Consider the following 21,502-nt stretch of genomic DNA (forward strand, 5'->3'; position numbering starts at 1 on the left):
TTATAAATATTAACATTAATATTTTGTCCTAAGATGAATATATGCTTATCAATATTGACATATAAAAATAATGATGAATAACTTAAGAGTATCTCATTAAATTTGCATTTAACAACATTGAAACATGCCAAGAACTAAAGGAGCATCAGACCCATCAGAATTTCTGCGAGAATGAATCGTGTGTGAACATGAAGTTGTTCTTAGTCAACGCAAAATAGCAGGAAATATTTCATTTTTACGTCATTCTCGCGACCATACAACCAATATTGGTACCATTATGCAAAAACAAATTAAAGTGGTTGAACATAGTCGAAGACGAAGTGAAAGCTACCTTTTTTAGCTACTACTATACTATACACGATTATTTTACATGCCCTTGATTTTGGCCTGAAAGTGTTCAGTAAGGGGGACATCAAATAGCATATTTTTAGACAAATGCACGATTCGACCGAAGTTTGAACCCGGGTTTCTTGGACCATTGGCGGACACAATTACCATTATGTGAAATTAGGCGGTAGTATTTGATCAAAATCCACAAAATATTATATTAGTAAATATTTAATGCCAACTTTAATACCGGCTACTTCAGGACAAATTTTAATGTGCCCGGGCCGAGGATCGAACCCTCTACGCAACTTAACAACCATTGTAACTTTTCACAAATTTCTAAAAGTATACTCATTACGTCTAAAATACAAAAGTTGTAAATGATGTCCGCTTACATTATCCAATAAATATTAATCGTGTTTACTTGTTTAAATAGATATTTCACATTTACAGCCTGAGGAGAAGCACGTGCGCGCGTTTATTCCCATTTGGAATGATACCATCTTGTACTTAATTCGTTGGAAATTGTTTGCCTTCAAGATATAAATAGCAACTTAAAATATTCTAGTAACGCCATTGTCTACATTGCGAGAAGCAAACAACGTAGTATGATTACACCGTCTAGAACACACCACTTTTACCTCAGACGAGTGTATTAGATATCCCCTTCTGCCAAATCCTATTTAACTAAGTGTCGATCTATACAGCATTAACTTACATTAAACCACGACTCTGTTTCTGGCATAATGGCAAGCAACATGCACGAGAAAAGCATTACGCGCTAACGTTGAATTCTAGTAAATGCTAATACTAACCAATTATATTGCTTTATTTTAGCTGATAGTAAAACTGAGATGTTTTGAATAAAATGTGTTGCGTAGACGTATAAAAAATGTATTCATACAACAAAACGATAGCCACTATAAGAATGTTATTACGCAGGGTCATGAACGCGTCTAAGCAAAATATAAAGTTGATCTTGTGGTTCACTTTCAGCAGCAGTGTAACTCTCGTTTCCCTTATTTTGTTCTTCAGTCCTCGCATTACAGGAACGGTGTACAAGGAGGAGAGAATTGCTGTTTTTTTTTGTTTTGTTTTTTTACACGGTGGTCACCATTTATCAAGGCTCGGAAGCCACGTCTGTTTTTTTTTTTTTTTTTTTTTAGATCAGAATCCATTCCTTTTAACACTTTAACATCAAGTGGCTTTTTGTCTTGTCTGGAGCGATTTCCATAAAATAAAATTTGCAAATGTATAAACACGGAGAGTACGACTCTTATCGGTGGTGAAGAAGTATTGTACTTAAAGAATAGAATGGAACAAATTGTTTTCATCTAGGCATTTACTAATGCTAAAACGTTTTCATCTCGGCATTTACTAATGCTAAAACGTTTAAGTCCTGTAAAGAAATAGTAGTACAACATCTATCTATGATAACTAGTGTATGCTCTATGCATAATGTGCAATCAATAGTTTACACGAGTCTCTTGTATGAAATAGGATAACAGATTATATTGTTGTTGATTTTAACCAGAGGACGAGGTCTTTAAAACAATCTTCCTCTATCTAGGACATTGAGTACTCTTTTATTACTATATACCATTTATCAGATATGTTATTGTACTATTATTGTCTCTTAAGACCTTGATATTACACCAAGTAGATTTACTTCTATGAAATACAATAATACATTAGTGACGTTGTTTTTTACCTGACAGCCATTCGTTAGACGTACCTGCTCTATTGAGGATATTGAACACTTTGGATTGGCTATCTTATACTCTTTACCATATATGATACTGTATTATCCTATTTTGGTTCGCGGGCAACATAATGTATGTCGTCTAGAATACAACATAATAAACATACCTTCTCTATATAGGATATTGAGAACTTTTTATTCGTGTGTACTAATTAGCAACTATGTGATGCGTTAGATTCAGTTAGAATAAGAACATTCTCGATATCTATGGACAAAATTATAAAGTCTCCTTCACCAAAGTTATCTCTTTCATAAACTCACCACATTTCAATAAATCGTTCAGGATGAATAAATCACAGACGATTAAAATTAATCTTGTGCCTATGTCTTACGGTAATATATAAATTTTGAAAAGGTTCATGTACTCTGATTATATATATGTATATATATATATATATATATATACTAGCATGGGTGCCCGACGTTTAGCGGGTGTTTGGAGGTGTGTGTTGAGCAAAAAAAAAGTGGTAGTAGGAATGCAGGCTTGAACCCGTACTGCGAAGGAGGAAAAAACGGGGAAAATGTGACGTCTTTGCTGTTACGAGCACCGAAAAATCGGAAGTGACGTAGGTTTAAATTAAGGCTAGACAATCGAAAGGAGGGAATGCCTTTCGAAAATATCGGCGAAAAAAGCAACCCCTCCCTGTAGAAAAGGGTCCAGTTGAAGGTGGAGAAATTAATGTTTTTAGCCAATTTTTCGGTTTTTGTCGCTTGAAGGGTCGAGCTTCAGAACGATACTGATCTTGTGAAAATCTGTCGAAAGTTTTAAGCAGACTTGCAAACAACGATTTATATATTTGTAGCTTAAATTTTCGACCCAAACCGATTAAAAAGCTTGCCTTATCTCTGAATACCCTTTATATAAAATTTCAAATGTTTAGACCAGAACTTGTATTTAGTAATTTAGTAGAGACCGCACAAGTCAATTTTTTTTAAAATTTGACCCCTATTATGACCACTTAACCTTTATTGGTTTGGGCTCAAATCAAGTTATTAAGTTAGATCCATGTCACCGGAACACATATCTAAAATTTCAAGTGTTTAGGCCCAAAATTGGCGAAGGAGTTTGGTAGAGTTCTCAAATGTCAAATCGTCAAACTTTGACCTCTTCACCACAAAATTTCTCGCGGAAACTAATTACAAAGATTTTCCCAAATCTATGTACTCTGTATATTAAATTTTGAGTCTGTAGACTGAAAATTGACAGAGTTATTGTGTAGGGAAATGTACACAGACAGACGTTGTCACTTCCAAATGACCAGATACACTGCTGTTATAAGTAAAGGAAGAAAAAATAATACTTCCTGGTTCTCTTTCGAGAAATGCTTGGATGTAATCAACCATACTATTTCATTCATGTCAATAAGAGAGAGATATGCATTCATTTCGAAATAAATATAATTATAAATAGTAACAGTTTTCATTTCCTTCCACTTCGGTACTGACACATTAAACGGTTTCCTATCAGATTACGAACTTGGCTCAACATTGCTTAACTTGACTAATTTGACAAAGATATATGTTAACGTGATATTTGTACGTTATGCACTATGTATACACTATTATGAATCATAGTTTACTGTAAATTAGCATGAAAAAGATAAAAAAGGGTTGATATGCCGTTAAAAACAGTATCGTATCTTGATTTGATATATGAACGGAATATTATTTTATTATATCCCAATTAATGCTATCGTGTGTTGAGTTGTGGCGCTTAGGTCTTGTTAAAAGCTCTCATTAATTGAGAAGGCTTTTGAAAGTTTGTGTAGCACAGAACCTTAATTGCGGGACAAGTACGTTATATGTTGCGTAGAGCATTGATTGCGGACCGTGCATGTTCTATCTCCACCTTTTACTCTCATGTGCATTTCCTTCACTCTGCGCTGCTCTTGTTCTAGATTCAACAACATTTTCTGCGCTGGACAGCGTTCATCCATGAAAGGCGGAGAAGGAGAAGAAGAAGAAGAAGAAGAAGAAGAACAACAACAACAACAACAACAACAACAACAACAAACACAACAACAAACACAACAACAAACACAACAACAGCATTTAATTGAACTTAGTTTACTGCGTTTAACTAGACCTCTTCACCCTAACTAAGAGCTGATATTATCTTCTATAAGAATCTACCTATCTAGATTATGTCTGTTCCTAACAGTTTATAATAAGAAAGCGCCAAATCATTTTAAATCTTTTATCTAGTCATACGACTAAATTTAACAACTCAAACGCCGTCGGTAATTTAGAGAAACGTGATTATATTCAGCTAATTTATCACGCTCCGCTAAAACACCTACCACCGCCAACACAATAAATTTTATGCGTATTTACATATATCAAGTTTTGATATAGGTCAATGATTTCCATATTGTCATGTCACATAATATTAGGCAGCCGGATTGGTAGGGGATTTCTAGACATACAATGGCTACTTGCAATGAACTGAGTCATTTCTGATTTGGAGTTATGATTAAATATAATTTGAAGAGACTGGATTGGCGCCGTTAACTGCAGATATACTACATGATTGGGGATTAGAAGACAGTTATTTCCTATTGCGCAAAAGTATGTGTTATTATAAAAGACAGCGCATTTAAATTCCCTAGAAATAGTATAACAAAACTGATTATCTCTATGTGTACATATGGTATATATATATATATATATATATATATATATATATATATATATATATATATATATATATGAAGGGAGGCTTGAAGTTGCCCAGGATAGAATGATGACCAACGGATGTTTCACACTTCCAATACATTGATTGTCATCATAATCAGTGGAAGCGCATATTTTCTCAATCAAATCAACTGTCTGCTCTATTTCGGGATCCACCGCGATGAACCGGAGGGAAGCTTTGTATCCGTCTCGCAGTGATTTAGTTCAAAATCCACTGTTACCCACAATGCACTGTAGAGCACCTACTGTTGATATTATGAATTATTTTTGTATAATGGCTTGAATTAAAGTTTAAAACTCATAAGTAAAGCATTATGTTTTAATTGTGCTCTAAACAAAACATTGAATAATAATATCAATAATAATAATGATAATAATAATAATAATAATAATAATAATAATAATAATAATAATAATAATATAATTATTATTACTACCACTACATATAAGTAGAATATTTTCTATTAGTTATAAGTAGAATATTTTCCATTATGTATTATTTTACTGTCTAATAGATATACAGGTCTGTTGTGTGTACAGATTCACTACGTAAAAGTGATAAATAAGGACCTCTAAAATCAACGATCTCTACTTTCTCCTTGTTTTTCTTCAGCTGAAAGAATGGCTTTCAGTTTCAAGTGCTATATCTCACTCTTAATTAAAATGAAAATCATGCACCCAATTCCTTGATAAACTTGCTAGAAAAATTATTGACCTTGACGTCTTTTCGAAAGAACAACTGAAGATGAAAAATTAATAAAATGGGTACGGTTTTAGACAATAATAATTTCTTAATTATTTAATCACTCCTGTGTTAAGTAGTTTATTTGGATTTTAAGTAAGATTTTATTATGCCACATCTGTTTAATTGATTGATTTAAAGGATAGCCGTTCTGGTAAATGTTTAAGGCTACGAAATAATTTTAACTTTACAGCAGATAGAAACAAATAACTCGTTATCACACGACGTTTCATCATTCGATTTTGTTATCTCTGACACCATTTCAATGTTGGACCGTAAGAAAACTACTATTCACATGAGGATACATAATTGCAAATAAAGCTATCATACATCAATGTAACGGTAATAGTGTGTTGATCATTAAAAGAGATTACTAAGATTAAATATATTCATGAACGACTTAGATGCCCGAATTCTCCATAAGAAAAAGTATAGGGTTGTACAACAGAATCCGAAACCATAAATATGGGTTGTCACAAGTTGGTGACTAGCAAAGCGACCAGGAAGAACATTGGTTACTCTTCATACTGTAATCGCATGCTCATCAGCTGAAGAATGCAAAGGCAACTGCTTTGCTAAACGATCTCATGTATTAGGCCGTACAATACGTTGAATTTCTTCTCTGATGAAAAGAATTAAAAACAGGACGACTGACAGGTTTATTTGAAAATACATTATGTGATTTCTCCTGCTGAAGCATACGAACTTTTCTTATTGCATTATGATTCTTGGCACTATCTCCTCAACGAGTCGAAAGCAATATTTCAGTTATTCTTTCATAAAGGCCTGAAAGTTACCGCGGAAATATTCCAAGTGATACTGGGAATATTTGTGAAAAACAGAATGGGCGAGATCGACACCGAAGGCCCCTACGTCTTTCACAAGGATTTTGTTCCTAGATTACCCTACATCTCAGCTTAACCACTGGTCACCGTTGCCTCCTCATCCAACTTCAACTTGTTATACTACTTCTACTCGAGTGTGATTGAGTACAAGACAATCAAGAACCCTATAACACGTAGACCACTTTCATCAGAAAGACATTTTGATGCAATCAGAGAAGTGTTTAAGAACAAACATATTTACTTTCAATATGTGTTTCGTCGTTATAACCCTTACTCATGTTATAAAAAGTGTGCGTTCGTTCATATTCATACATACTAACAATCAAAAAATCTTTCAAATAACTGCACGCGTGTGAAACACTCTTCCATTTCCCTGCTTTCCAGCCAACTACAATATGTTCGTCTTCAAGTCCAACGTAAACAAGTTATTAATGAGCCAAGTACGCCAATTTACCAAATTTCGACTACTAACAGTTACTATGATATTGTTCCATTGATTTCCGTACACGCATTAACACTTACCCTCGAGTGGATCCCGTGCCTTAATAAGTGATAACTTCTTTGTAAAAGATCATGCCACCGAAAGGAGTATAATTGTGCTAGTTATGAGTATAGATGAATCAACAAGAATAATTTGACAATCTAAACATAGCGAATCTAATTGGGAGACATTTTTTTAGTTATTCATACTGTTTAAATGTATTGTTGATGCATAATGTTTCTAGTAATTGTCTGTATTTTTGAGATGAGGTGTTTTCATTGATTGAGATTTTTGGACTGACTTCCTCATCTTGTTTGTTAACGTCACAACGTTTCGGCCGTTTTGCCCTCCGGCCTTCATCAGGTGTTTCGTATCGAACGGGGGAACCGTTTGTTAGGAGTCTCGAACCCAACCCTTTATTATTATTACGGGGGTACCGTGTTTGGACTCCAGCTAGGCTCTGGGACATAGTTGCTGAGAATCAACTAGCTGAGAATCAGCAACTATGTCCCAGAGCCTAGCTGGAGTCCGAACACGGTACCCCCGTAATAATAATAAAGGGTTGGGTTCGAGACTCCTAACAAACGGTTCCCCCGTTCGATACGAAACACCTGATGAAGGCCGGAGGGCAAAACGGCCGAAACGTTGTGACGTTAACAAACAAGATAAGGAAGTCAGTCTGACAATCTCAATCAACCATAATGTTTCTGTTGAAATATTTATCCCTTATCGTCTCTACAACCCCCGAGTTTTTGTTAGTTTATTAATTTTTTTTTAATAATTACTACCAACAAAATTTTAAAATCATGGTTTATTTCTTTATTGGTGAACATATAATGAAACTTACATATTTCACATTCCTTCCATTCAAGTGCCTCCTCGACATAATTCTCCCGACTAAAATGATGATTAGCAAAAGCTCGCCCATTCACTGTCGATGCCATAAGGCTTTGTTCTCTTATACTTTCTTTCATTGGACTATTGGACTATTAGACTTTAGAATTTCTTCATTATTTCCTGTTCCCCTGCTGAAGTTCAATATAATGCAGATATATTGCTGCTCAACACCCCATAATCCGCCTTTTGACACGAACCTAAATAATAGCCTCTTACTGATCAAGCTGAAATATGCCTTTTTGGAATGAAAAAGAGCAAAGAAAAAATAAAATACATCATAATGTACTCAAAAGATTTTGTAACCATTTAAAGATATGTAATCAGTAGGGCTAGGACAACAGCATATTCTTTTCATTGTTTTGACTCTCGGGTCTGTATCCGTTGATATGTAATATGTTTTTATATAGAGTGATGTGTTTCTCGATTGATTAATTGTTTCTAACTATGTCGGGTGTATACTCGAGAGTCAAAATAACGAAAAGAATATATTCTGTTGTTATAGCCCTAGTAATCAGTGGGCACAAGAGTTGAAAATTATGTGGGTGATGCATACTTCTTTACATATCTATTTTCGGAAATCTTTTGGCATGTGTTCTGTGCGAGATATATTTTAAACATGATAGAAGTCATACACCCCCATTTCAAAAACATAAATTATTTTTTTTTACACAAAATAATATTATAATCCGAGCTATTTGTGTTTATAAAAAAAACTGCGAATAAAAGAATATTTAAACATTGAGGGGTACGTCGGCCAAAATGTAGACTTCAAAGATAATGATCGCTTACAAAGCACTATTTCATCTTATTTTTAATAAAAACATGAAGTCAATTGATATAACAAGAACAAATGCTAATTATTGCAAAGACATAGGATGCCCGTTGATCTTAATCTGGAAAAGTCAAATGCCGCAGGAACAGATTTTGACAAACCTTGTAGCTCCATAGAAAGAAGCTACTCGAATAGGAAGCGGTATTATTATGTGGTATTAAAACATCTAATTTTTGTAGATTAAATAGAGTAACGAATCAAACGTGTTTGAAGTGAGGAAGAAGAACAAAATAATCAAACAATTCTAAAGAACTTATGACATAATAATATTAAAAAGAGACTGAAACTAGCAACATCACGTCTGTGAGTGATGTTGAAATCAAGAAGAATGTGTGGGTCCAATCAAATTACAGGTACATTTTTGCACTTTAAGAACCTTTATTATATAACCTGGTCCTATTTTGAATAAATAAAACTTTTTTAAGCAATAAATGCAAAAAATACATGAAACATGGCAGAACCATTTGATTCGTATCGTAGTGAACTTGTTGACATTTAAACGTAAGCATACTGCGATAAGAAAACATATCTTGAGAATAAAAGATAGATTCTCACAATGATATCCGTATTTGCTTGATCCCAATTCAGTATCGGAAAGCAATAAATCGATTATTATAAATGGATTAAAAAAACATAAACATTACGGAAATAATCTATATAGTTAAGCACAAAAAATAATATAATATTGCTATTTATCATATTTCGTTAACAGCTATATAACACAAGCACATACGAACACACATATTTACACACACAGACACACACACATATGTACACAGAGAGAGAAAGATAGAGAGAGAAAGAGAGAGATAATATATATATATTGTGTATATTTAGGCAACATTTTCTCATTTAGACAAATATTATTGAATAGCACGTAATTATTCTGTTGTACAATTTCCTTTTTATCTTCTCCAATCTCCGAATAGTCCTTTTTGTGTTTTTCTCGAAATTGTATATGTTGGATCCATAATCGCGAGCGCTTTCGACAGAAGTATTTCTATCATCCTCAGGCATATTGTAGAAATAAATGTAGAAATTGATTTTTAGTTTACTTATATATACATTGTTTCCTAGTCACGTGGTAATTTGTTACAAGTTAGGTGGGCGGACTTTTTTTTATATATATAAGTAAATAAAAAAAAAAAAAACAATTTGTACATTTACTTCTACAATATGCCTGAGGATGGTAGAAGTACTTATGTCGAAAGTTCTCGCGATTATGGATCCAACATATACAATTTCGAGAAGAACACAAAAAGGACTATTCGGAGATTGGAGAAGATAAAAAGGAAAATTGTAAAACAGAATAATTCCGCGCTATTCAATAATATTTGGCTAAATATATATATAGATATAGATATATAGAATTATACGATTTATTAAGTCGACGTTTTCAGTCATTATCAAGGATTGTCCAATAACAATAACCACTTGTGTGGCCCAAAAGTCTCAGTGACAATCGCTTCAGATTGCAAATAGTTTTGCGTTATAACAGTAGGCATTTACTATTGATTTTCGCCGATCTCTGTAAATTGAGAATTAACCATTATGTTACACTGTCGGTATCGTTGGTGCGCTGTTCCCTCGGTCTTTCTATCGCTTTTCAACGTACGCGACCACTTGTGTTCACCTCATTGTGTGTGCTTTATTGCCTTTGGTGAAGAAAGGGAATGTCATTTGCACGATGGCAACTTCAGCTCCTTTGCGCTAATAATGATATCTCTGTCTTTTATTCTAGTTTTACTTTAACTCACCTATGGCTGGTTGGTTTTCGTTGTTTGTGTGGGCTGCTTTTCACAATCAATGATTTTTTAATACTTCAATTATTTTTACTAATGCTTGACGTTGTATGGTGTTAATCCCATATTTTATTCCAATCCCCGATTTTCATTAATTTTCACGATTCTATCTCGTGCTAATACAATCATAGGTATGACAGGAACTTTAGGTTCCATATTCTTTTCAGTTTTACTTAGATTTTCTGCTTTGTTGTCAAATACTGGTACGACAAAATCTATTATAGAACATATTTATTTATTATCACATCTGGATGAGTTTGTCTTTGTCTCGGATGATTTTGTAATTTTCATTTTGCAATACCTGTCACAATTTATGTCTGTATAATCTTATTAATATGTACTCAATAGGATACCCCACACGGGTCATTATCAGTGATGCTCAGTGTCGATAACCGCAGCCGTAGGGACAACCAGTTTCTACGGATTGCACTATTGTATTCTTAGTATAGAGTCCATTTAGAACTGAACCGTCAACTCTCAGATTTTTTTTTTACCAAGATCACAATGCTATATGCTTTCATACGTTCATGGCTAACGAAAAGAAAGTATGCTACACTTGTGGATTAAATGCTGTCCGAAATTCTGCCGAGTTTGACAGACACGTTACCGCGTTCTACAAGATACACCTACAGAAGCTCAGAGGTTACCTCGGCCGAAATATTGTATTTGCTATCAAACGAGAATAAACACGAAGTTCTTAAGATTATATTCCGATGTCAATAACCCAATACAAAAAAAATGTCTAATCCTATATACCTCGTGTATTATATCATAAATATGTAGATATTGTATTTCAATATCGAAAATGTACATGGATATTAAAGTTATGTTATGTTATGTCATAACACCGAAATATTTTCGACCATAACAATAAGTTTATACAGCGGAAATATCACGGATTGTTTACGTAAATAAAATTTTAAAAATATTGACCCCATTAAACCGATGTATATGTACACTGAGTTTATTAAAATATGAATTGGTTTTCTTTCATTCTTTCAAAAATGGTTCAAACGTTTTAAACAAATCTGTATTTGCACCTGAATTTCAACAACACGTAATGTCCCATATTCTTGCCGATCCAATCGATACAAACTGACCTAAACAGATGGTCATTTCACAGTTGGTCAAGCAATGAGCAAGAGAAAGAAACCGATGAAAACAAACGGATGATTGTAAAGTTTGCGAACGAATATCTAATGATAATATTGACGCACAGATGTTGCACAAGACAAAGGCATCGGAGTGGCTAACATAATAAAACATTTATTTGTATACTACCAGGAAGACCCGGCGTTGCCCTCGATTGAATGATGATTAATGAATTTTTCACATTCCCATATTTTATATATTCATCGAAATCGGTGAACCCGCCCACTTTTCAACCAAATCGATTGATTGGCCGCTCTTTAAGTTTGTATTCAGTTAAATTTTCTTATATTTAAAAAAAAGGAAGACGATACTTTGTGATCGTGTAAAAACAATCGTAGACCAAATTCTAAACATCACACATCGATGAGTCGCTTGCAACTGAACAAATATGATAACTGTCTTAATATAGCACTTATAATTGAATTTCTATCTCGTGTGGAAAGCGATGGAAAAGAGCTTGTAATTACGTATAGGATAAGTACATAATATAGTAATGGAAAATGCAGTATGCAGAAAGTATGTTCTTTTTCAAAATAATTCATCAGAATACGTACACACATATATGAAAACGGCACGAACTCTATACGGGTTTTACAAGCTTTCTTCAAAGGACGAAGTTCCATGGGAGTATAAAATTCATAAGCGGTCCCCAGTTGCATATATATATCCCCGTAAGAGGAGATGACGACATTAGGTTTTTGCAAATTTTGTAGGGAGGTGTCGACGTCCTCCTATATAGAGCGCCTGGAATTCTCAAATTAGGCAGTGTCCGTATAGGGCGGAGATGGGAAAAGTGTAAACGGGGGAGGTGATAAGTATTTATTTGTGTGTTGGTTGGTATTAAGTAAGAGCATATGTTTTTTTTTAATTTCTGTGGGTGAAAATCGTTTTTTTTTAGTTTCATTTATAAATTCTTTTAGAATCCTCACCTTTGATCATCATGACACTTAAGTTGAGTTCAAAACACATGGCATTATTTCTATGTGATCTATATAAAAGTTTAGTTGTGGTCAAAACACTTTCGGACTTCCCCCCCCCCTCCCCTCCAAAAGAAGAAATACTTGATACCCTCTTCGCCAGATATTTCGGCAGATGGGACACAAAAACAATAAATAAATAAAATAAAAAGAACCTATTCTCCGGATTTTGAGCACGGGAAAGAAAACTACCCCTCCCCCCAATGAAAAAATAGCAGCGAATGTCCGTGTGATCGCAAAAAAAAAAAATAAAAATAGGCAAGTAGGCAGGCTCGAACTTAGAACGCGAATGGAGGAGAAAAGGCATGGGATGGTCACTGTCCGAAAAAAAATCTCACGATTTTGTGAACCTAAAAAATAACGTTTATAAACGTGGCTTTTAGGATTAATTAATTCCAAAAACAATTATATGACATTTTTCGTCAGTTTATATTTTTAATGTAATCCCCCCAATAAAATTTGTCATATTTTGGGGTTTGTTTTGTTTATGAAATTGCTAGGTAAAAATACAGAATGGGCCCATAAAAATTAGATAAATTTACCGTTATTTTGTTTCAAATGTAATTCCCTCCCACCCAAAATTGTATTTGTCACGTTGTGCCCCTCCCCCGCTCAATCGCCAAATTAGAAAAAAATGATAGAGGTGACATATCTCGTTGAACGCTTGGTGGCCAATAAATGGGGGATCATTTTACGTGAAATCTATATAGAAAAGTGATCCCCCACCCTAAAATGTTAATTTTTTTCTAATGTTTTTCTTTGATATTATTTATAAAGGCTGTGTATAAACGTATTAAACCAAAAAAGTAGATCTTCATTGTTTTTTTTTAGGTGTTAAACGACGCTGGGTCACATCTTAAAAATTTACTGATTTCTGTATAGCTGTTTAAAGAATAATAAAAACAACCAAATAAAATCTGCAGTATTTCCTGTTTTTTTTTGTTTGTTTGAATATTAGAAAAAACAATAAAAGCCAAACATTTTTCGATCTACACGGAATTATCTTTCCAGCTAGAAATTTATTGAGATTGCCAAATTAAATTAAATATATTATCAATACAATTGCTGTTTAAAGTTTATTAAATAACAATTTCAAATAGAAAACTTGAAACAATTCTCTCGGTACAAATATTAACTAAGATACCGCTATTTTGTAAACTCGATTTTTCTTAATGTAAAATGCAAATGAGGTGATCCTTAATTGTATTTTTTGCAAGGATTATATTATATATAGAAATAAATCAAAGATTAAACTTAGAAACGTTTTGTATATATTAATCAAATTGTGAACAAACTAGCAATGACATGCAGGAATACGAATTTGCACACGCACACACATACACACAGACACACACACACACACACATATATATATATATATATATATATATATATATATATATATATATATATATATATATATATATATACTGGATAAACATATCCAAAAACAGGTAAACATTATCAAAACGGACAGTTTTACACCAATTTTATTTTCATACGAAGATTAAGATCATGATATGACGATCCGAAATCTTATTTCACGAATACGCAATCCAATTTTAATCAAAATCCTTACATCATTTTAATTTAAATATTTTCTTAAATTTAAAATCTTAAAGTACTAGGTTTGAAATAAAATTAACATCTAGAAGACATTATTAACTGGAGTCTAATAACAATTGATTCAATTCAATACAAATCTTAGTTATTCGAATTTTCTAATAAGACGTTGTGCCCATATTATGCCCGTAAAGCTCTTTAAAATACCTTTATGAAGTATAATTCTAAGAATAATTATTAATCGATGTTTATGTATTGTTAACATCTGACATTAATCGAAGATATCAAAAGTTTCGCGAAGTGATCCTATCGTTATTTGCCTCCTTGGCATTACACTAATGATTATTATTGAGTAATATATATATATATATATATATATATATATATATATATATATATATATATAATGATTTTTTTACTATAATAATTAATTAAGTACCTACAGACACTAGTGTTTCATCCTTTCGGGATTCTTCAGTGCAGGGTGTCACGATTACTACCAGTCGAACGATTCGAACCCCGCGACACGAGACATCTCTGGCTCGATTAGCGGAGGCCGTATCCATTCGGCTACCATTAATCGTATGAAATAGCGTTGAATTTTAAAAATTTTAATTTAAATGTTCATTACGTCAGACAGACAGTGATCAAATCTTTATACGATGATCTACGCATAAGAGCTAAATTGACCGACTTTTAATTCAACAGAAAGTGCTCAACGATAAGAAACGTATTTCTTAAAGGGGCTGTCATAATTATTTTTTTACTATAATAATTAAGTACCTACAGACACTAGTGTTTCATCCTTTCGGGATTCTTCAGTGCAGGGTGTCACGATTACTTCCAGTCGAACGATTCGAACCCCGCGACACGAGACATCTCTGGCTCGATTAGCGGAGGCCGTATCCATTCGGCTACCATTAATCGTATGAAATAGCGTTGAATTTTAAAAATTTTAATTTAAATGTTCATTACGTCAGACAGACAGTGATCAAATCGTTATACGATGATCTACGCATAAGAGCTAAATTGACCGACTTTTAATTCAACAGAAAGTGCTCAACGATAAGAAACGTATTTCTTAAAGGGGCTGTCATAATTATTTTTTTACTATAATAATTAAGTACCTACAGACACTAGTGTTTCATCCTTTCGGGATTCTTCAGTGCAGGGTGTCACGATTACTTCCAGTCGAACGATTCGAACCCCGCGACACGAGACATCTCTGGCTCGATTAGCGGAGGCCGTATCCATTCGGCTACCATTAATCGTATGAAATAGCGTTGAATTTTAAACATTTTAATTTAAATGTTCATTACGTCAGACAGACAGTGATCAAATCGTTATACGATGATATATATATATATATATATATATATATATATATATATATATATATATATATATATATATATATATATATATATATACAGGGTGGCCACAAAGTCTGGCTACATAATCTACATTTGACCAACCAACTCTGGTGTTCTGACTTCCTTACTTCTCCCATATCTCTCACCATCCTTCAAAGACTCTCTGCCTTCCTTGAATCTCTTATGCCACTCAAAAACTGATGCTTGATTCATGTAAGATAATCCAAATCCTGTAGATTATGTAGCCAGACTTTGTGACCACCCTGTATATATATATATATATATATATATATATATATATATATATATATATATATATATATATATATATATATACACAGGGTGTCCGTAAAGTTACTATACAGTCGAATTACATCCTGTGCGTTTTCTGTTTTCCAATATCGCTTCAAAATAAATTTGCGCTCTTCCAAAGTTAGCTTGCGTGGCATGCTTGATTAAATAAACCTGTAAAAAAAAATAAATATTAACTATTAATACAAATATAATACAATATAACAATAAGGCTGTATAGTAACTTTACGGACACCCTGTATATATATATATATATATATATATATATATATATATATATATATATATATATATATACATTGTAACGATTAATCTGAATCAGAATCAAGAATCGAAAATTCATAACTATTTCAGATATCGGAATCAGTATTAAAATCGGCAAAATGTGTGGCTATTTGCCGGTAATCATAACTGTTTTTTTATTGCTTTTAAATTTTGATCTCTTTGTTTCTGTATAAACTTTATTTCCTACAGCTCGTTTTATGAAAGAAATGATAAATGAATTCTATAATTTACATATGCGTGTATTTTTACATGTGGGAAAATATATGCACATATTACATTTTATTCATGAATTTAAAAAATAATTGGAATTGGAAGTTATATGATCGGGAATTTGGAACAAATTAAAGGAATTCACCGAAAAATATTAGAATCGTCCTCTCATTAACACACACACACACACGCGCACACGCATATACATATATATATATATATATATATATATATATATATATATATATATATATTGTCAGAAAGTTACTATTCAAGCATGCCTGATTGATCACGACAGAGTTATTCTTTTTTCCGATTTTTCTGAATATATATATATATATGTATATACATATATATATATATATATATATATATATATATATATATATATATATATATATATATATGAATGTTAAAATAAAACTTTACATATTTTAATTTTATTTTTATTCGATCTTTTTGTATTTAAAACGCACAATTATCAATTATCTTCTCTGTGTATTGAAAATGCGAAAGAATGAACTAACTATGCTCTTTGCACACACTATCTTGTCTTTGAACATATATATTTCTTTTTTTAATTTATTGACCCCAAACAACGTTATTCATATAGAGGTATGTATTCGTCCCTTTTTTAAATTACCAATACTGACCAATATTTATGCTGCTTATTAAGAGAACGCCAATTCCAGCTTTTCCATCTTCATTTGCCAAATTCCACATTCAAGAATCCTTATAAAATTTCTCTTTGATCATAGTAGAATTGCCATGCTAAAACGGATCGGTCGTCGACCAAGTGACATAACCGTCTTGTTGCTAGGATGTAATGTGTCCCGGGTGACTGGTCTGAGTACCAGGTCCGAGAGAAAATGGCACATCGCATGTCAAATACCCGTCGGAAAGGATAAGAGATTTATAAGTTGAGTGGAATTACATGTCAACAAACGGATGCTTCGATGGAAATAAGCTGGTTAGATTGTTGGAAATAAAATGAAAAGAGAGACAGGAGTAGCACAACAGAACTTGGAATAAATGAGAAGTAGAGGTAGACAAGAGAGCGTGAGAGAGAGAAAGAGAGAGAGAGAGAGAGGGGATCGGTGTGTTTGGCGAAGTACCGATAATAATCGGTGAAAGTGTCGACTTTATAACCTAGTATGAAATGATCTCTTCAAAACCTTGCAGCCTAATTTACACAAAATAAAAGATGTTGCCAGTATATCTCTATTGCATCGTTATGCTCGACTAAGTCCAAATGTCCGTTCTATCCTTATAAACTATTCACAGCAAGGACTTGCCTCGCGAAAACAATAGCAAATAACTTGACTTTCGACCACCCTGTAAAAAAACTAAATTGAATTTCTATGAACAAATTTTCTTTTATAAATTATTTTATCTGCAGAAAAATAATTCCGCGCGGCCCTTTCAAGTGTACCACGTCATTTTTGTCTACAAGTAATCAAATGCGCTTTCCTCTGTCGTTTAGATGAGCAAGTTCTCTTAAGAAATGTTTTGTTCATTCAGCTCATTGTTTCCAAATCGATCGTGGTGGCGGTCATCATTTAACAGTATTTGATTATTCATGTCGACTCCGCTTACTTGCAAAGTTCGCTAGGGTAGGTTTCATGATGAGATCTCTAACTGACACGTTTTTATTGTTTTTAGTCGATTAACAAATTAGCAGAGCAAGACATACAAAAACCTGTTAACTTGATAACCGCCTAAATATGACACGAAAACGTGAAACGTAATGATAAACCCGATATATAATATCGATGATCGTATTTATTTCCTGTAATTGATTTTATAGATGCTTAGTCCCATTATAAAACAAATACATTATGTATATATATATATATATATATATATATATATATATATATATATAGAGAGAGAGAGAGAGAGAGAGAGAGAGAGGGAGAGAGAGGGAGAGGGAGAGAGAGCAGAGTATATGCATATATATATATTAACTGTATATATAGCTTTCTGAACATTTTTTACATCTCATTGCCTTCACTTTCTGATCGTTTATATGTGTCTTTATTTTTTTCTACTTATATATACGTATATATTTCCGTATCTCTTATTTACTGTTTCCACCCCATCCCTCTTTCTCCATTTTCTCTAATTGTTCATTTCTGATGTTATTATTGGGGTTACTTCAACGATCCCAATTATTTCATAGTTTTTCATATATATATATTTAAATGGTACCTACATATATACTAGCCTTCCGAGCTACCCTTATTATTATTGTCCATATTAAGGATATTATTTACTATTTTATCCTATTCTTTAATTCTAATTTTGTTTAAAAATTTAATTAATCAAGTTTTTATTTGGTATAATTTTGGCAATTTAGCTTCGAAATGTTATAGCCTAACTGTTTCGTTCTTAGATTTTTATCACCTCGCCTTATTGTTCTAATAATATAATAAAGTTGTATATAACTTTTGTTACTCAGCTTTCATTTAAAATAACAGTTATAACATTTTTATTTATTATCAAGTAATTTATACTGTCCATCGCTATGTTGAAGGTCATTTAAAATGCCAAAAAAAGGGGCGATTAACGGTTATCGAAAAGGAAAGGATTTTTGCTGGAGTCGCAGAAGGATTGTTCATCAAAGATTAAGCTATGGATCTGGAAAGGGATTAAAGAACTTTGGCTTCATTCGTGAACAACCCCAACACCAAATCCAGAAAGGATAAGGCACACTGAGAAACCTTTCACATCGTGATATTCGGAAAATTCGTTAGGGAAGTTAACCAAAACACAAACAGCACCAGTGCTTCCATTATTGCAAGAGCTGGAATCGCTCTAATATCCAGGCAAGCTCGATGTAATATGTTGAATGAGATGAAGAATCAAAACTATTCCAAGGCCTCCATTGAGCAAACAACATAGAGAAAAACGAATAGTTTGAGCACAGAATTAGATGAAAATGGATTTCCAACATGTCCTATTTACAGATGAGACCCTTGCTACTCTTGACGGTCCGGATGGATGGACCAAAGTTTGGAACTCGAACTGAACAACCTCTTACAGAGTTCATCGCTAACAAGGGGGTCGAGGCATCATGTTGTGGGCGGGAATCATTGGGAATAAGTTGGTTGGAGCATTCCGAGTTCCAAAGGGTGTAAAACTTACCAGCAATGCGTACACGGCCTTTTTGGATAAATATTTGTCACCATGGCTAGATGACCTACCATTGTCACGTCGCTTTCAGATGATTTTTATGCATGCCAATGCACCATCCCATTCTCATTGGACGACTGCAGCCTTCCTTAAATCTATGTTTTTTTTGGTTTTTAGAAACCCTCATGAGCTGGCCACCGTGCTCTCCGGATCTTAATCCCATAGAACATCTCTGGTCAATATTGAAAAGAGGTGTTTATTAGGGAGGAGAGCAATTTACTTCAGAAGATGCCCCGTGGAGGAAAGTAGTTGATGTAACCCCTTTTCAGATCAAACAATCGAATTCTTCGGTCGACAAAATTGTTGTTTAAAGTTATTTAAATTATGGTTGATACGGCGATAAATAATTAATTTATTTGAGGTTTAGCAACTATGATGTGCTTTTGTTTATTATTTTTTAACAGAAAAATATAATAAAAAGTAAAGTTTTCATGATTAGACATTGTATTTTTTCCCTAATACAACATTTTAAGCGATGGACAATGTAAATTCCACGATAAAGAATAAAATGTCATAACTTTGTGAATATCGCATGGATTTGAATAAATTTTTTGGAAATAACTAACCATGAAGCATTCATTTGGTTATACAATTTTTATTTTTTTGTGACATATATTTAGTGAAATATTGATATTTTACTAATCGGCAATACAACGATTAACGCAGTTATTTTTGTCTTTATATTCAGAAATTATTATTATTACGACATCACCGCGTTTGTCTACAGGCGATATAATGATTTCAGTGTCGTTTTTTAAATGTATCAATGAATTAATCTGTCATTTAGGTAAGATAGTATCCATGATTTGGATGGCAGCTATTTATATAATGACCTGAACGAAGTCTTTCACAAAATCAGCGTATTATCCTATTTACCAATTGTAAAGAAAACGACATATATAAAAAAATCTAAACCAAGTAGGTATTGAAATATCTGATATAACCTTCTAAACAATCAGAGACATCTATATATCTATAAATGTGAACGTGTCTGTGTATCTGTGTGTTTGTGTGTGCGTGCACATTTCCTTACCAAATAAATCTGTCAATTTTGCCGTTGCCCGGGTGTTTGGAGATGTATGTTGAGTAAAAAAAAAAAAAAAAAGCGGCCAATTTTTAAAACTTTGACTCCTATTATGACCACTTATCATTAATTGTTTTGGGCTGAAATCAAGTTATTAAGTTAGATCCCTGTCCAAGGAACCTATATATAACATTTAAAGTGTTTAGACCCAAAATTGGCGGAGGGGTTTGGTAGAGTTCCCAAAGGTCAAATTGTTGAACTTTGACCCCTTAACAGCCAAATTTCTGGCGAGAAAACCGATCACAAAGATTTTTCCAAATCTCAGTACCCCGTGTATCAAATTTCGAGTCTGTAGACTTAAAATTGACAGAGTTATTGCGTAGGAAAATGTACACAGACACACACAGACACGTTCACTTTTATATATATATATATGCATATATATATATATATATATATATATATATATATATATATATATATATATATATATATATATATATAATAGATTAATATATACAGCCTGGGTTCCCAGCGTTTCCCGGGTGTTTGGAGGTGTATGTTGAGCAAAAAAAGAAAAAAGAAAAAGTGGTAGTGAGGAAGCAGGTTCGCACCCGTACAGCGTAGGAGGAAAAGTACGCGAAAAGAAAAAAAATGACGTCTTTACAGTTGTGTCTATCGCCAAACCGGCAGTGGGGAGGTCGAAACTAAAGCTATTCAATCGAACAGAGGGGACAAGTTTCAAAAATATCAGTGGAAAAAAGCAACCCACCGTGTAGAAAGTGCCCAGTTGTGGGTTAAGAAATTAATATTTTTGGCCAATTTTTCGATATTTGTTGACCGAAGGGTCGATCTTAAAGACAGCACTGATCTTGTGAAAATCCGTCGCCTCTGTCGAAAGTTTTAGGCATGCATACATACATGCATACATACATGCATTTAAACGAACAGGTGGGATTTATATTGTAGACTAGCCTTGGTGGCCAGCGTTACCCGGCTGTTTGGAGGTGTGTGTTGAACAAAAAAAAA

General features: G+C 33.2%; 1 long non-coding RNA gene across 1 annotated transcript in view; it reads right to left on the reverse strand.

Moving 5' to 3' along the window:
* LOC145283602 (uncharacterized) overlaps positions 1-21,502 on the reverse strand; it is an 812,117-nt gene that overhangs the window by 744,053 nt on the left and 46,562 nt on the right. The gene's annotated exons all lie outside the window — the stretch shown is intronic.

This window comes from Euprymna scolopes, chromosome 8 (assembly GCF_053919585.1).
Source record: "Euprymna scolopes isolate OS-2025 chromosome 8, ASM5391958v1, whole genome shotgun sequence".
NCBI classification, from domain to species: Eukaryota; Metazoa; Mollusca; class Cephalopoda; order Sepiida; family Sepiolidae; genus Euprymna; species Euprymna scolopes.